The sequence below is a fragment of the Peromyscus leucopus genome, chromosome 10, assembly GCF_004664715.2.
Source record: "Peromyscus leucopus breed LL Stock chromosome 10, UCI_PerLeu_2.1, whole genome shotgun sequence".
Classification (NCBI taxonomy): domain Eukaryota; kingdom Metazoa; phylum Chordata; class Mammalia; order Rodentia; family Cricetidae; genus Peromyscus; species Peromyscus leucopus.
In genome coordinates, this window is record NC_051071.1 from 41,814,393 (window position 1) to 41,832,477 (window position 18,085).

The 18,085-nt window shown below is 47.4% G+C and overlaps 1 pseudogene; it reads right to left on the minus strand.

The window, feature by feature from the left end:
* Positions 1-15,293: 15,293 nt before the first annotated feature.
* LOC114690931 lies at positions 15,294-15,448 on the minus strand (annotated as a pseudogene).
* Between the last annotated feature and the right edge of the window lie 2,637 nt (positions 15,449-18,085).

Here is an 18,085-nt window from a genome sequence, read left to right on the forward strand (position 1 = left end):
CAGATTGCCCTGGGGAAGTCTGTGAGGCATTTTCTTTTCATTTATTTATTTATTTTTTATTTTTTTGAGGCAGGGTTTCCCTATGTAGCTCTGGCTATTCTAGAACTCACTCTGTAGACTAGACTAGCCTTGAACTTGAGATCCACCTGCCTCTGCCTCCTGAGTGCTGGGATTAAAGATATGCGCCACCACTGTCTGCCTGAGGCATTTTCTTGATAAATGATTGACGTGGAAGAGCTCAGCCTACTGGCAGTGGTGCCACCCCTGGCCAAGTGGTCCTGGCTAGTATAAGAAAGCAAACTGAGCAAGTCATTGAGAGCAAGCCAGTCAGTAGCACGCCTCCATGGCTTCTGCTTCAGTTCCTGCCTCCAGGTCCTACCATCTCCCAGTGATGGACTACCATGTGGAAGTGTTAGCCAAATAAACCCTTCCCTTCCCAGGTTGATCTTGGTCATGGTGCTTCACCACAGGAATAGAAGCCAAACTAAAACACATACACATATATAACTTTGGATGTAAGTTCCACATATGATAGAAAACATGTTGTCTCTCTGGGCCTGTCTTGTTTCTCTTAACAGGATTTTTGGTTCTACCCATGTCCCTGTAAATGCTCAATTTCATTTTCTTTACACTACAAAGACTCCATTATGTATATGTACCATACTGTCTTTATCTATTCACCAAATGATGGACAACTAGGCTGGGTCCATTCTTGGCCATTCTGAATATGCAGTTACAGACACAGATGTGTAAGTGTCTCTATGGCTTGTATTGGCTCAGAGTCCTTCAACTATATACCTAAGGAGTGGTATAAATGGGTCATATGGTAGTTTCAGTTTTCATGATTCTTTTAAATGGACCTCTCTAGAGGCTGCTCTACTATAAAGGCAGAGGCGGAGTGATCTCTGTGAGTTCCACGACAGTCAGGACTACACAGAGAGACCCTGTCTCAAAAAGCAAACAGCATACAAAGAAGAGTTCGTCTTTTCCTACGTCCTCTCCAGCATTTGCTGTCATTGTTTCCCTGGTGACAGCCATTCTGATTAGAGTGGGATGGACTCTCAAGGCTGTATAAGTTGAAGTTCCCAATGGTTTAGGATATTAAGCATTTTTCAGATATTTCCTGGCCACTGTAATTCTTTTGAGGGTTGTCTCTTCAACTCATTAATCCATTTGCTGGCTGGTATGGTTTTTTGATGATTAATTTTTGCAGTTCTTTGTATAGCTGGGTATTTGGCCACTGTCTGCCATGCAGCTGCCAGATGGCATCCCTTGCTGCAGGGCACCTCTTCACTCTGCTGATTGTTTCCCTTGCTGTGCAGAAGCTCAAAACTCAGCTGGGATGACCTTGACTCTACTTGAAAAAGCATGAGCATGGGTGTGGAGACCTGGGTTTCAGACCCAATCATTCACTATTGCTTTTTCTGACCCGAGGAAGGTCAGGAGCAAAGACCATAAACGCTGAGCACAGGGAAAGAGGACAGGCACACCCTCTCTGCTGTAGATGGACAATCTACTCCCAGGACGATGTGCTGGGATTTTGCATTTCTGCTGACCAATACAAATTTCACCCCACAGAGACCCCCTCACTGGGAGTATTTTTGGTGGAGGGATTGAGTCCTGGGGGCTGAGGGGGCATGATGGGAGGCAGAACTTCCAAGCGAGTGCAGCCCAGAGACAGGATGAGTTACTGGTGTTGGTAACGTCCAATGGTCAAAGACACAGAATGTCCAGAGCCCTGGAGTCAAAAATGAGAGGAGGAGATGGGAACTGTCCAGGGCCCTTGCCCTCTAATGAGAGCCTTCCACCTACAGGGAAGGAGCCCATCTTCCCAGGGGAACAGGTGAGGTGACCAGCAGCCACCTAAACAATAATGTCATTGACTTCATCACCTGGAGCTCAAAGGTATGCTAGCCCTTGTAGATAAGGCAGGCTTGAGGATACACAGGTGTGCAAGATCTCATGGATGCAGAAGCAGTTAGAGTTCAGGCCCTGCATGTGGTAGTTCTCACACAGGGCAAGAACTGGAGAGGCAAATAACGACGAAGATAAGTTTTCAAAGAGTTCAAAAAACCAAATGTTGACATTAGTCAGATTGCAGTCAAACATACTAGTTCTGCATGTCGGCTGGGCATCCGAAGAGATTAGACATATTGATTGTTCATTTACTTTTTTTTTTCTTCAGATAATCAGGTCACAGGTTGATCATAAATTACATCTCATGAGCAGAGCCTTAAATCTGGGGGTGAGGAGTTGAAGTTCTGTAGATAGGTACCTGAGAATGCAAGGAGAGGAGAGGAGAGGCATCCAAATTTCATCCTCTGGTGCCTGGACCAGGCATTCTAGCATCCGGGGAAGCGATGTCTCAGAGTCCTCGAGCCTCTTGCTTGTCATGGCTTCATGGCCAGCATCCTTCCTAGGAGGAGGTTTCTTGAGCTGCCATGAATAGTCCAGCCCTGTCACTTCTCGGTTCCAGACAGGGTCCATGACTTTCAAACAGCTGGGAGGGGAAGGTTAAAAGCATTTCTGAACCTGCGTGGCCATCCATTTCTTGTCTCTGTCTCCGGCTGTCTTTTTCCAAGGCCACTTAGCATCCAAGCCTCCATCACTTCTTGGATGGGGTTCTCCAAGCTCCTCTTAACGAGTTTCCCCTCATACACTCTGGCCTTGCATATAAACCAATGGAATGTTCTAAATGAAAAGTGGTATCACATCTTTCTCTTAATCGTGTTGCCCATGTGGGTGGGCAGAGTGGCTCAGATGATAAGAATGACTGTTGCCAAGACTGACGCTTGAATTCAATCCCTGCAACCAGTGTGGTGGATGGAGAGGACCAACTCCCAAAAGTTGCCCTCTGAGCTAGGCAGTGGTGGTGCATACCTGTCATCCCAGCACTCAGCAGGCAGAGGCAGGTGGATCTCTGTGAGTTCAAGGCCGGTCTGGTCTACAAAGCAAGTTTCCAGACAGCCAAAACTGTTACACAGAGAAACCCTTCTCGAAAAACCAAATACCAAACCTCAACAAATACAGTTGTCTTTTGACCCCCATGTGCATAATGTGGCACATACACACACTCCTCAGCCCCTCCACCCCTGTTGTTATAGGTTTTTTACTCTTTTTTGGGGGGGCCCACCACCCAGCTACCAAATAAATCCTCACACAGAGGCTTATTCTTAATTATGAGTGCCCAGTCTTAGCTTGGCTTTGTTTCTAGCCAGCTTTCCTTATCTTAAAATTATCCCATCTACCTCTTGCCTCTGGGCTTTCCTGTTCTCTTACTTCCTTAAATCTTACTCTTACTCCGTGCCTGGCTCTTGATGTCCTCCTCCTTCTCTGGCTGCTAGATCTCCAATCCTGCTTCCCAGATTTCTCCTCCTATTTATTCTCTCTGCCTGCCAGCCCCACTTATCCTTTCTCCTGCCTTGCTATTGGCCATTCAGTTCTTTATTAGGCCATCAGGTGTTTTAGACAGGCACAGTAACACAACTTCACAGAGTTAAACAAATGCAATATAAGCAAAAGTAACGCACCTTAAAATAATATTCTATTACACACCCCCTAGCTAAAAAAAAAAGTAACCCGTTCTCCAGGGCTGAGTTAATTGAGCTCTAGTGTAAGAAGCAAACATTTTGAGTACAGCTGGGGAAGTCTGCAGGTCCAGCCCCACTCCCATCACCTCTTCCCTCTCCTGGCTCTGCATCCCTACCTGGCCCCTGTCGCTTCTTCTATCTGTGTTGTGTCCTGAGCCCTGTCCTTTGCTTCGGCCGGGAATGCCTTTTCCCTCATCCCTGTCATCTTTAATGCAGCATGATCTACTGAACTTGACCCAAATGTCACGTCCTCTGCGAACCCCTGGCTGCCTCTCTGATGCCCAGTGTCACTCCAACGCGCCTCTGCTCTTTTCCACGTGCCTCGCCTCAGGTGGATGCATGCTATTTGCCCGATTTCTGGTTCCTGCGAGTCTCAACCGCATATGCGAATGGGCAGGTATCTTGGGGGATAAAGGGTGGTCGTGGAAGGTCTTACTTAGGCCCTCTATTTTCAAACCCTTAGGGCCTGCCAGAGGGATTAAGCAGTATTTGATAATTACTCAAGCGCTAGTGGAGAGGTGAGCAGGGTGGGGAGGGGTGAATTCGTGAATGATGCACACAGTGTGTGTGTCTTACGCTTGCTTGCTCGCCGCTGGCAGCACAGCTCTGGGAACCAGTGTCACTGAGTGGAGAAGCATCACCCAGCAGAGTTGCTTGCTCCAAGCCCGGCCAACACCCAGCGGATGCCTGGAGACACCCAGGACCAGGGAGGACTCAATGCAGGGAGCCACAGCACTTCCTCATCCCTGGAGCTACGGGGACCCTTGGGCCTCATCTACTTTTCTGGGCAGGTGCTACTTAGTCTCACAGCAAGGGAACTTGGCAGAACCCGCAATGGAAACGCGACTGAGATCACTCAGAACCGGAGCTTTTAGAATTGCTGTACCAAGGCAAAAGACTAAGAAAAAATAAGAATCTGATTTCAGGTGGAGAGAAGTCGGTTTTAGCTGTTGTTCGTCGGCTTTGTTTTATTTTTCTCATTGAGACGGGATCTAGTGTTGCAACCAAGCTGGTGTTAAGCTCATGATCTTCCTGCCTCAGTTTCCCCACGACCAGCATCACAAGTATGCACTGTCACACCTGGCTCAGGCATGGCTGTTTCTTCCAATCATCACCACTTATGTTCTCTCCTCTGAAAGTAAAACCGCGGCTCCCACTGCGAGCCTCTGCCCTCAGAGGACAAAGAAGCAATCCATAATGTTTTCCCACAACCAAGCCCCTTCAGAAGCATACCGTCCATGTAACAAGACACCTGAGATAATTAACGTAACAAGAGGAAAGTTTGGTTTACTCTTGTGAAGGTTTTAGACCATGGCTAGTTAGGCCCACTGGGTCTATGGTAAGGAAGAGCATCATGGAGGAAGCTTGAGGCACAGGAAGCCTGTTCAGTCACGGCTGGTGAGAAAGGAGTCAGATCCCCAATAGCCCCTTCAAAGGTACAACCTCCAGGGACTTAGAGCTTCCCTTTTGGTGTTTTTTTTTTTTTTTTTTTTTTTTTTTTTTTTTTTTTTTTTTTTGAGACATGGTCTCGCTATCCTGGAACTCACTCTGTAGACCAGGCTCATCTCGAACTCTCAGGGATCCGCCTGCCTCTGCCTCCTGAGTGCTGGGATCAAAGGTGTGTACCACCACCACCTGGCCCGACTTATAGTTTCCTTATACAGAGCCCCACCCTTGAAAAGTTTCCCCATCTCCCATGGCATCTTGCTCTGGTAACTTAAGGCTCTAGCACAAGGGCCTATGAGGACCATCTGCTGAAGGCTCGGAAGGCGGGAAGGCTCTCTCCTGGGCCCTCATTCCCTGCTGTTTTTACAGCACTTCCTCCTACATCTCTGTGTGCATTTACTGCCTTTCTTTTCCCCTGGAAGACAAGAGCCAGTAGACGGAGAGCACTGTCTCTCTGCTCCACCATAGTACAGTCCCAGAGCCCAGGACAGTGTCTGTCCAGATGTCAGGGAAGCTCACAGGGTGGCTCTAGCTGTTGTCAAATAAAGATTGTTAAGTGACAGTCGCCCTCACTGTCTCTCCCATGCTCATTCCCAGTGACTTTACATCGAGTTTTGAGGTGGGAGGACATCCCCTGGACCACAGCACAGCCTTTCTGCTTGGTCCTGGTCAGAGAGGATTTTCTGGGGGGGCGGGGGGTCTATGAAAGAACAGCTAGAATCACCTGACAATGTGTGTCTCTCTCAGTGTCCTCCTCTTTACCTAGCTTCTCTGGGGTTGTGGATTGTAGCTTGGTTATCCTTTGCTTTGCATCTAACATTAACTTAGGAGTGAGTACATACTGTGTTTGTCTTTCTGGGTCTGGGTTACCTCACTCAGGATGATTTTTTTCTAGTTCCATCCATTTGCCTGCAAATTTCATGATGACTTTTTTTTTACTGCTGCGTAATACTCCATAGTGTAAATGCACCATATTTTCTTTATCCATTCTTCTGTTGAAGGACATATAGGTTGTTTCCAGGTTCTGGCTATTATAAATAATGCTGCTATGAACATGGTTGAGCAGATGTCCTTGTGGTGTGGTTGAGCAAACTTTTGAATATATGCCCAGGAGTGGTATTGCTATGTCTTGAGGTAGGTTAATTCCCAATTTTCTAAGATACCGCCATGCTGATTTCCAGAGTAGCTGTACAAGATTGCACTCCCATTAGCAGTGGAGGAGTGTTCCCCTTACTCTACATCCTCTCCAACACAAGCTGTCATCTGCGTTTTTTGATCTTAGTCACTCTGACAGGTGTAAGATGGTATCTCAGAGTCGTTTTGATTTGCATTTCCCTGATGACTAAGGATGTTGAACATTTCCTTAAATGACTTTCGGCCATTTGAGATTCTTCTGTTGAGAATTCTCTGTTTAGCTCTGTAGCCCATTTTTTAATTGGATTATTTGATATTTTGCTGTCTAGTTTCTTGAGTTCTTTATGTATTTTAGAGATCAGCTCTCTGTCAGATGTGGGGTTGGTGAAGATCTTTTCCCATTCTGTAGGCTGCCTTTTTGTCTTATTGACAGTGTCCTTTGCCTTATAAAAGCTTCTCAATTTCAAGAGGTCCTATTTATTAATTGTTGCTCTCAGTGTCTGTGCTACTGGTGTTATATTTAGGAGGTGGTCTCCTGTGCCAATGTGTTCAAGACTACCTCCCACTTTCTCTTGTGTGGCTTGATATGTTTGTGGGTCCCCTGGCAATGGGACCAGGACTTATCTCAGGTACACGAACTGGCTTTTTAGAGCCCATTCCCTATGGTGTGATGCCTTACTCAGCCTTGATGCAGGGGGGAGGGCTAGATCCTGCCCCAACCTGGTGTGCCAGCCTGTGTTGACTATCCAAGGGAGGCCTTACCCTCTATGAGGAGGGGATGGAGGTGGAATGAAGGTAGGTGGGAGGGGAAGCGGGAGAAGGGAAGGAAAAGGAACACGGGTTGATATGTAAAAGGAAAGAATTTTTTTTTTTTTTTTTTTTTTTTTTTTTTTTTTTTTGGTTTTTCGAGACAGGGTTTCTCTGTGTAGCTTTGCGCCTTTCCTGGGACTCACTTGGCAGCCCAGGCTGGCCTTGAACTCATAGAGATCTGCCTGGCTCTGCCTCCCGAGTGCTGGGTTTAAAGGCATGCGCCGCCATTGCCCAGCAGGAAAGAATTTTTTAAATGTCTCCAGGGACTCTCTGACATGAAAGTTCTCTCTCTCCCTCTGTCTCTCTTCCCACCTCTGTCTCTCAGTCTCTGTCTCTGTCTCTCTCTGTGTTTTGTTTCTGGGGAAGTTAAACTTACCAGACTAGACCTTGCTCCGACCTCTGAAAAGGAGGCAGTATGAAGGGAGCTGTTTCTCTGTGACACTTACCCATGACAGCTGCATGTGCAAACATGCACACACACACATGCACACTCATGGGCATGGTCTTTTTTATGGGGATTGGGCTCTCCTGGCAAATCCTGCAAAACTGGTAGCTGCATCTGCTCTTCTGAATTCTTGGGCTCAGATTTGAGCCTTATCAGGAAGCTGCCTCTGTGTTTGTTTGTGTTTTGCTTGTTTGTTTGTTTGAGACAGGGTTTCTCTGTGTAGCCCTGGCTGTCCTAGAACTCACTCTGTAGACCAGGCTGGCCTAGAACTCAGAGATCCACCTGCCTCTGCCTCCCAAGCTCTGGGATTAAAGGCGTGTGCCACCACCACCACCACCACCACCACCACCACCACCACCACCCCCAAGTCTCTGTGTTTTTAATTTTCTTTTTGAGACAAGGCCTGCAGCCCAGGCTGGTCTCAAACTCTCTCTGTAGTGCAGTATGCCCCTGAACTTCTGAGCTCTTACCTCCGCCTTTGCAGGGTGAGAATTGAGGGTGTGCACCAGCCAGCATGACTGCCTTTATGTAGCACCAGGGATGGAAAACAAAGTTTCCTGAATGCTAGATGAGAATTATACTAACAGAGCCACATCCCTGGCCACTTCCTCTGTCATTCAGTCTGTGGCTTCTTAGACTAACAGATCCCAAAGGCATGCCATACACCCTAGTGCCTGGTCCAGCGCCAACCATCATTTACTGACTGGAGAGTCTTGGAACTCTAATTTATAATATAAACTTAGAGGAATGTTATCAACCAAACATAGCAGTTTGTGTCCATTCTTTTCAAAATAGAATGCCACAGTAAGTCTATGGGGAGCCTATGCTGTAATTTTCTGCAAGAGCTTTTACGCTTCTCAAAGGTTTACAGTGGAGCCAGGTAAAACTCACGCAATGTTGGCCAGCAGATGGCAGCAAACTTGAACTTGACCAGGAAAGCAGATTGTTGCATGTATTTGGAGCATTCAAGTCAGGCCCAGCCCAGCAAGGAGGGAAAGATGAACCAGGCCTGGGGGTACAGGCTTATCCCTGGACCTGCCACTAAGATGTATGGCATGCCTTTGGATCTGTAAGTCTAAGAAGCCACAGACAAGATGACAAGGGCTATATTCACTATTTGGGATGCTGAGACAGGATGATGATACGTTTAAGTTCTACGTGGGCTACAGAGTGAGTTCAAGACCAGTCTGACAAACTCAATGAGATCCTGTTTCAAAATGCAAAAGTAAAGGGAAGGCTGAAGATGTGATTCTCGGGAGAGGGCTTCCCTGGCATGAATGAGGCATGGGACCCAGCACAACACAAAAGCAAGTGGTTTTGGATAGAACAAGAATGGCAGTGGCCTCCTGTCTTAGTTAGGGTTTCTATTGCTGTGAAGAGACACCATGACCATGACAACTCTTCTAAAGGAAAACATTTCATTGGGGCTGGCTTACAGTTTAGAAGTTTAGTCCATTGTCATCATGGTGGGAGTCATGGTGGCATGCAGGCAGACATGGTGCTGGAGAAGGAACTGAGAGTTCTACATCTTCATATGCAGGCAGCAGGAAGCGAACTGTGAGCCACTGAGCCTGGGCTTGAGCATCTGATACCTCAAAGCCCACCCCACAGTGACACTTTCCACCAGCAAGGTCACACCTATTCCAACAAGGTCACAGGCATTCAAACACACGAGTCTTCAGGGGCCATTGCTATTCAAACCACCATACCTCCCACCCTCAGCTTAATAGGTTTCTCTCTAGAGTCCACTCACTTGAGACCTCTGACACTGTGATCCACACTACTCCTTTTCTTGTGTTGGGTGGGTTATCTCAGGTAGTTTGACAGAAAGCTGGCTAGCACACCCACTTTGTGCCAGTTGGAAGGTAATAGCAGAATACTGATGCCCACTTGAAAGCTACATTTTAATGCAACCACGTATGTTGGGGAATATTATTTTAAGGTGTGTTTCTTTTGTTCATGTCACATTTGTTTAACTCTGTGAAGCTGTGTTACTGTGCCTGTGTAAAACACCCGACTGGTCTGAATGGCCAATAGCAAGGCAGGGGAGAGAGAGATAGGTGGGGTTGGCAGGTGGAGAGGACAAATAGAAGGGGAAATCTGGGAGGAGAGGAGGAAAAAGATGGAGGAGTGAAGAAAAGGAAGTAGCCAGAGAAGGAGGAGGATTCCAGGGGCCAGCCACCCAGCTACACAGCCAGCCATGGAATAAGAGTGAAAGTAAGATTTACAGAAGTAAGAGAATGGGGAAAGCCCAGAGGCAAAAGATAGACGGGATAATTTAAGTTAAGGAAAGCTGGCAAGAAACAAGCCAAGCTAAGGTCGGGTGTTTATAGCTAAGAATAAGCCGCTGTGAGTGATTTATTTGGGAGCTGGGTGGTAGGCCCCCCAAAGAGCCAAAAGAGTTAAAACAAACAACACATGTAGCTGTTGTCCCACAACAAGCAGCCTGTAGGTGATGCACTGAAAACAGGCACACTGAGCTGCAAAGCAGGGATGTTATAGAAAGATGTGCAAGATGTTCTTAGCTCACTCTTCTCACCAGCCCAAATGGGAAACAGAAAGCCAGTCCCATGCCACTCGGGAGTGATTTTTGTGTCAATTAAGGGAAGAACATTTTGAAGCCAGATGGTGGTGGCTCTCACCTTTAATCTCAGCACTTAGGAGGCAGAGGCAGGTGGATCTCTGTGAGTTGGAGGCCAGCCTGCCTGGTCTACAGAGTGAGATCCAGGACAGCCAAAACTCTACTGAGAAACCCTGTCACAAAAACAAACAAACAAAACAAAAAAAGAGAAGAAAATTCTGTTTCTGGAAAGTTATATCATAAAAATGAAGAAACAAATCACAGTTGCCTCTTAAGCTCAGGATAGGCGAACAACTGTAGACATGCCCGGAAATGTTTGGTGGACTAGGAAGGAGCTGTCGTTGCTTCTGCCTCTGCCATCAGGTTGTGGGTTTGGTGGCTGGGCTGGTTGGTTTTAACTGCCAACTTGGCACAACCTAGAGTTACCTGGAAAGAGAGACTCAATTGAGGAATCTGTCTAGACCAGGTTGGCCTCTGGGCATGTCTGTGAGGGGTTGTCTTGATTGTTAATTGTGGAGGAAAACCTAGCTCTTTGTAGATCCTGTCAAGGCAGGGGTTCCTGAACTATATGGGTCTGGCCAAAGCTAGAGGAGAGCAAGCAGGATGGGCTTATTATGTCTTTATTCCTGACCATGGCTGTGATGTAGCTAACTGCTTGAGCGCCTGCGCTGTGACTTCTCTGCGATGATGGAAGTGTAAGCCAATAATCGATGATGGAGGTGTAAACCAATAAACAATGATGGCGGTGTAAACCAATAAATTATGATGGAGGTGTAAACCAATAAACAATGATGGCGGTGTAAGCCAATGAACAATGATGGAAGTGTAAATCAATAAACTTTTTCTCCCCATGTTACTTTTGGTCAAGATGGGTTTTTTGTTGTTGTTGTTGGGGTTGTTTGTTTTTAGAAACAGGGTCCCTACATAGCCCTGGCTGTCTGGTTATTCTGAAGCTCCTTATGTGGACTAGGCTGGCCTCAGACTCAGAGATCTGCCTGCCTTTGCCTCCTGAGTGCTGGGATTAAAGGTGTTGGTCAAGGTGTTTTGTCATGGCAACAGAAATGAAGCTGGGACAGTGGCACAGTAAGGAGCTTCTGGCCACAGTCAGGTCCCTTGCTTTGTAGGTTTCTCAAGCATAGCAAGTGGGCCAGGAGGATGGCCAAAAGGAGAAGGCACGCCCCCAGGAATCAGAGGCACTGGTCAGTGGGGGCAGGGCACTTGCTGTCCTTGTGCCTGATGCTATTGGAATCTCCTGGACTCAGCTGATTGGTCTGTGGGGACATCTGATGAGAGGCTGTCAAGTTATCAGGAGTCCAGCTGCAAGTGTCAGGTGTCTGAGGCATGGCAGCTGGATGGGCAGTGATATATGAAACATGGAGGGCTGAGGTTCAAGTGCTTAGGACACTACAAAGGACAAGGGGCCCTGAGCTAGCACAGGCTCAACCCGGCCCAGCTTCTTCCTTTGTTTTCTTTGAGATGACCTCATTGCAAGAGTCCAGGCTAGCCTTTACCTCACAGTTCTGCTGCTTTAGCTTCCTGAATGCTGGAGTTACAGATGTATGCCACCATGCCCAACGTTCAACCTCCTTTTGATGATAAGAATGACATGGAGGTAAGTGAGGTGTTCATTCAACATACAGATCAAGGACTTTCCCTTACTAATTCTGCTTCAGTGTGTCTGTGGGTAAATCTGGGCTCAATTCTGGTCCCCACCTCCTGCAAGATCCAGGAGAGCTGATCACTGGACAGCATTGTGAGCAGCAAGGCACACTGTCCTCACCTTTCGATTCTACAGGAGGTCTTGTCACTGCTGTGACTCAGGCTCTGTCCACAGGATCTGCTCTGGGGCGGCCTTGCCCTTGACTCAACACAAGTTGTCCCACTTACTCCTCTTCACAGATGACCTTGTGGGATGGCCTTGCATCCCTACTGTACAGAAAGGATCAGAGAAGCTGAGTGACTTCCCAGGGTTGACCAATTAATCAGTGAAAGATTTAGGATTGAAGCCAAGATCAGACTGGAGTGATGCTCAATGATTAGTCATCTAACTCATCATCCCAAGAGAATTGAATACTGATCCCAGAAGCCGTGAGTTTTTCAAAGGAACATTCCAGTGCCAGGCATGGGATACTTCACTATGAGTTGTTGGCCAGAGAGCCCCCAGAGGCTCCCCAAACAATGCAGCCTATTGCTACTGCTCTTGGATGTATACCACAATTAGAAGATAAGACTGATTACTAGAGACACCGCACACTTTGGATACAGAACACAGAGAAGTCAAGCTGGCCCTGAGCTGGTAGCTGCCTCCCTGCTGCCCAGCTCTCATAAGGCCAGACGGTATTATAGAGGCTGCTGCAGGAGAAAAGTCATCAACAGTCATCTCCAGCCGCAGACCTAAACGCTGTATGATGGACCTGCCAAGCGAGGCATGCACTCTGGGGCAGTAGTGACATGAGTGTTTGGGGTTCATCAACCACTTTCTGGCTGGACTGGAGGCCTGCTGCTGTAAACCTGGTCAAGAACCTGTGGCCGGGGAGCTCACAGCTTCCCCTGTCAATGGGCAGGGGAATTCTGCTACTGATGCTTTGATAAATAGACATATCAGATGGTCTTCTGAATATTTATGTTCATATCCAGAGACCAGTGCTGCTTGCAGCCTGGTCAGAATAGCCGCTTCTTCTTCTTGCAGTGGACTGGGGTTAATGCAGAGACTCATAACTGGTCCAAGGTCTGAGATTATTGTGCCATCCCATCCCTGAGCAGGGCCTCTAAAGGCCGTCCGAGGTCGATGAAATGGTGAAAAAAGTCTGTAAGAGCCAGGAGATGGGGAGGAGAGCTGTGAAATGCTGAGTTCTGGATGTGACATGATTCTGGCAGTCATGAGCATGTAGCAGCTGTGGCTGCCTGCATGAGATACACACACACACACACACACACACACACACACACACACACACACACACATACACACAGAAAGAGAATGAAGGTAGAGGAAGGATAGTTGGTCAGAAGGGAGTCAGCAGTGGGGGAGGGGGTAAGAAAGCGCTAAGGAGGGGTGACTAGGACCCCAGTGCATCATATACATGGATGAAATTGTCAAAGACAAAAGAATTCAGACATTAAAAAAAGACAAACAAATTCATGAGTTGAACACTATATTTCAGCGCTAAGGAACACGAGTCCTGTAGGGTTATTAGTTAAGCAGGAGAAGACACAGTGAAAACCATTCCTGAACCTGTCCCTTCCTTTCTGGCTCGTGACCCCTCATCTCTCACCTACAGGATTGAAATGATCTTGTCCTTGGGTCTAGAACACTCCCCCTGGACCTTTCCATGGCTGCCCCTCCACCTGCAGCTTGCTACCCCTCCAGTCTCCCTGGCTCCACGAGGTGGTGCGTAGCCTAGTAGATAAGAGTGTGGCTGGTGGCTACAGTACCTGGACTTGTCTTCGGCTCCTCGAGTGTTATTAGCTGTGTGATATAGATGGAGTTACCTGGTCTCTCTGTGTTTCAGTGCCGTCAGCTGTAAAAGGGGACTTCAGAGTTTCTATGGCGTCATGTATTGTATCTGTCAGGCAGTTAGCCGCATGAAACGTCTCCTTGCTGCTCCTAGTCACCCTCACTTAATTTGGTGCACTCTTTTACCAAAAGGAACCACGTCACCCTGTTCTATTTTCTTTACAACCTGTCAACAGACTGCCCTCTACCATAGCCATGTGTTTTCTGAGCCAGAAGATAGGGTATTGTCAAGTACTCCATGTGTGAGGGCATCTTGCTACTTACAAATGGTTGAGTAGAGGCACGTGAGAATTCTAGGGGTGAAGGGTGGACACGATGAGCCTCTCTAGCCCAGGTGGGGGCCTTGCCTGGTACACAGTGGTGGCCCTGGCACAAAAGCCATGACCTCTGCCTTTGCCCTTAAGAATGATTGATAGACAGAAATAGATGGCTCTGTTGGCTAGTGCTGACCTCTCCTCCAGGATTCGGGACCTTTCTGAAAAACAAAAACAAACAAACCAACAAACAAAAACCTCCAACTGTTAGAGGCTTTAAGCCTTCAAGTCAAAGCTTGAAGAACACCTAGTTAATCAAGGTTAAGGCTGGCAGTCTGCTTTGGATCCGTCGGTCTGTGTCATACCTTTGACATTACATTTAAACATGGTTTTCTTGATTTAATAAACTCTGAGAGGTTCTCTGGAGCCTTTTGTGGACATTAATCACCTCCCTGAATGCATTCTGCCATTTGGACTGGGAAGCTGGCCAGAGCTGGAGCCGGGACAGGGAGGAGGAGTTCTTATCTATCGGCTGGGGGTGCCACCATGCTCCACCTTCTCCCAGCAAACAAGAGGCTGAAAAAGATACATGATATTTGCTGAGCTTCCCTTGCAGGATTTTGAGCCTTTCTGGAAAAAAAAAAAAAGAATCAGCTATGTACTGGAGTTTGTCTTACCCTGGGAGTGTGACATCAAGAGATCCAAGAAAAATGCATGTATATGTCTATTCTCATCTGCTTGAAGATGCCTAGAAGTCTAATAGTAAAGTCTTTCTGCAGAGATAAATGGCTTGAAGATATACACATTTGGGAGGAGAAAGTCTACAGTTGAAATTCACTCCGAGAGTTAAAGATTTGGCCCAAGATGTTTAAACACAAAGGTTTTGATAGAAAGGGTGGGAGACACGTATAGATGACAGGAAACAAAGAAAGGATGGTGTACCAGTCAGCTGCTGAAGTACTGATGCTGTGTAACAAAGCCAAGTTTAGAGGTGCACGTTAAGCTTGCCTTTCTCCCTCACACATCTGTCAATCAACTTGAGGTCAGCAGACCTCTGTAGAGCTGTGGGCTTAGCTTCAAGCTGCAGTAAGACCCAGACCCGGCCCCTTGTTTTCATCCTAGGAGCAGCTACTAAGGATGAATGATGGAGATACTCAGTCTCTCCACTTGTCAGCTCCAAACTTGCTCACTGTTGCTTTCACCCCATTCTTTGGGTCAGAGCAAGCCACACCATCGGTCGCAATATGTATGGAGATCACATCTTCAGCAACCTCAGCATGTGTCTCCAGTTCTGAGTTCTCCTGGAGTTTTAAGACAGTGACTCGGAGTTCAGGGCCTTCAGGTCACATCAACACTCCTCCCCAAGTCCCTGCTCATGTAACATCGTTTTATCCTCAAAGGGTCCCCCCTTTTCCCCCCTTCCCCCACCCGCCATTGGTGGTGCTGGAGAGCCCAGGGCCTTGTGAATGCTTCCACACAGATCTCCCATGGAACCACAAACATCATAATAACCAAAAGAAGGTGCAATGGAACCCCCACTGCCCCAATTATGCAGTTGACTTTCCTGAATTTGGGGAAATCTCAGGGGTTAGCACACTCAGAGTACAGTGGATGAGCCTCACCCTGAGAAAACCATGTTCCTGATGAGCGTCTCTCTCCTGTCTTAAATGCTCCTCCACTTTCTACTACCCCAAACTCTAGGGTGCTAACCTCACTGTGCTAAAGCCCGTCAGACTCCCTTTTTTCTGTCAGGAGCTTTCTGTTCTCAGCTTGCTTCCTGAGGCCAACACTTTCCTCGCCATAAAATACCCAGTTGTCCTCCAGTGTCGCTGTATTTCTGAAACTCCACTTGTACACCCAAGGGGCCAGAGTTTCAGAATCACCTTAATAAGATTATATTTCCCACAGGATACTCAATCATTACAGTTATTTTCACAGCTAATAAACATATTTTGCTTTCTCAAGCTGAAAATGAGACTTTGACAAGCCAAAACGGACAGAATGGGAAGCCAAACACATTTTATTTGGTCAGCCCTCTGTGCACATGAGCAGAACCTCCGGCTTTTGGACTCCATCTTGCCATTTGCTGGCAGCAGGGTTCATCTGGGTGAACCTGCAGCCTGCGTGAAGAGATAAAGTCCTGGAGTGGGAACCAATAACAGGCAATGGCAGCGACCCACAGAAGCTTTTCTCTTGCTTGGGTAAAGCTCATTCACAATTACAGCTGGTGCAAACAGGCAACCTTCCGCCTCACTGGCAGCAGAAACCACATGGCATGGATTCACCCAGTTGGAGAGGCAAGCCGTTCTTGATGGGTTGTCAATGGCAGTCCTGAGTCCAGCTTCAGAGAGAGGGTTTGAGGCAGATGCTAGGAGGGTCTCGTGACATTGTACACCCATGTCCCTCCCAGTCCATGTACTGTGTGTCTCCTGTTCCACGAGGCCTTCAGAACAGAAAGGCTGGTTTTCTTTCCTGCCCTTGACCTCTTTTTAGTCCTTGGTCAGTCCCAGCCTGTGACTCAGTCATCTTTCCAGTGGTCTACAAGTAGGGGCATTGGTGAGCTCTGTCACCTTGCCATCCTTGTCTCGGGAAAAGGGAAGTCAAACGGGCTAATAAATAGTAAGTTCCAGAACAGAGGTTCTGAAAGTTCAGTTGTTGGTCCACTTGCACAAACATCACCCCGGGGTGTTGGGTAGCGATACATCTCTCTGAGCCTCACATAGGAGAACCTCAGGCCAAAGCCCCAGAGTCTTAAATCTCTTCCTATGTTCTGCTATATGCTAATGTGTGAGAATGTGGTCCCCCACCCCCCTTTCACAGAGAATCCCCGAAATGCTGCTTGGGTGTGGGGTGCTAGTCACGTAGACAGACCCAGACTACACAAAAGCCAGTGGTGTGGCAGCTGGAAGTTCAGAATGCTCAATGTCAAGCCATGTATCTGCATCTGTGACCTGAGAAGTGCCTTGCCTTCTCTAGGCATGATTGCGGGGTGTGCTATGATGGAGCTGGCCTCCTTGGGATGTTCAGCTGTCCCCTAATGGGGACATCTTGAACCTCAGGGATTTCATCCAAACAGGGAAGACCCAGTCACCTGATCAGTGCCTTGAGGAGGACTCAGCCCCATACTAAGGGACATCTTTTGGTCATAATAGACCCGAGTCTTGCCCATTTGTCTGTCTTATGAGGAGGCTAGTGCATTTGTGTTCCAAGTGCGCACCTTCCTGCGCTACCCTCATTGGTAGTGTGACTTTGGATTTGGTGCTCATTTCTTAAGGTCTCTGCCATAAACTGAGGTCTTTATTCACCTCCAAAAGCCACGAACATCTTAGGAGTGATGTACATCTGATCTAGACTGAGCAGCCAAGGAGTTGCCTGCACTTGATGGGATCCAGCTCATTCATTCACTGAATGAGACCACAAATACTCCTGTGTATGGTGGTTTGTGCCTATTTCACAGAAAGCTGGGCAGTTTAGAAACAATTAAGTTCCAAAGAGATGACTATGGGCTCAATTTGTCTTTTCAAAACCCATTCTGAGGCCTTAAGCCTTTAGCACCTCAGACTGTGGCCCTGTTTAGAGATGTCGTTTTATAGTTGCCGTCAGCTCATTAGGGTGGCCCTAATCTAAGGTGACCCATGTCCTAATACAGAGACATGCGCATGGAAGAGCACCCCAGGCATCTGGAAGCAGCCATGGGATGGTGCTTCCTCAAGGCAAAGAACACTAAAGACGGCCAACAGCCTCCAGGCCTGGAGCAGTTTCTCCCTCCTAGCCCTCGGAAGAAACCAGACAGCTGATTCTTCACGTTGGATTTCCAGCCTCAGAAATGCAAGACAGATTCTTCATGTTGAACTGCCCAGTCTATGGCCCTTAGTTGTGGCAGCCAAAGCATTCAGACATGGTTACAAAGATTCACGAATAGTTAGCATCGCCCTACCTCCCACAGGCATCTGTTGATCGGACTGTGGCTGAGACAATGTAGAGCTCATAGCCACTCCAGGGTGTCTCTCTTGAAAAAAAAAAAGTATCTTGCACTATCTGGAAAAAAAAAAGTGTATCTTGCACTATCTGCTAAAGCTAAGTGTGACCTTGCAAGCAGGTTGGAGTTAGTCTTAGGTCCCCCAGAATCCACAGTCCTGTCTTTTCGGGTTGTACCAGCTGAGTGTTATCTATGTATTTTAGCTGCAAATCCATACTTCTGCTTTTAATACAATGCCCCCTCTTAGCCTCTTCAAACCTCAATGTCTGAATCTTAGAGCTTTGCTTTGCCTGTATGTCCTAGGAACCAGGAACCGTAGTCAAACCCTG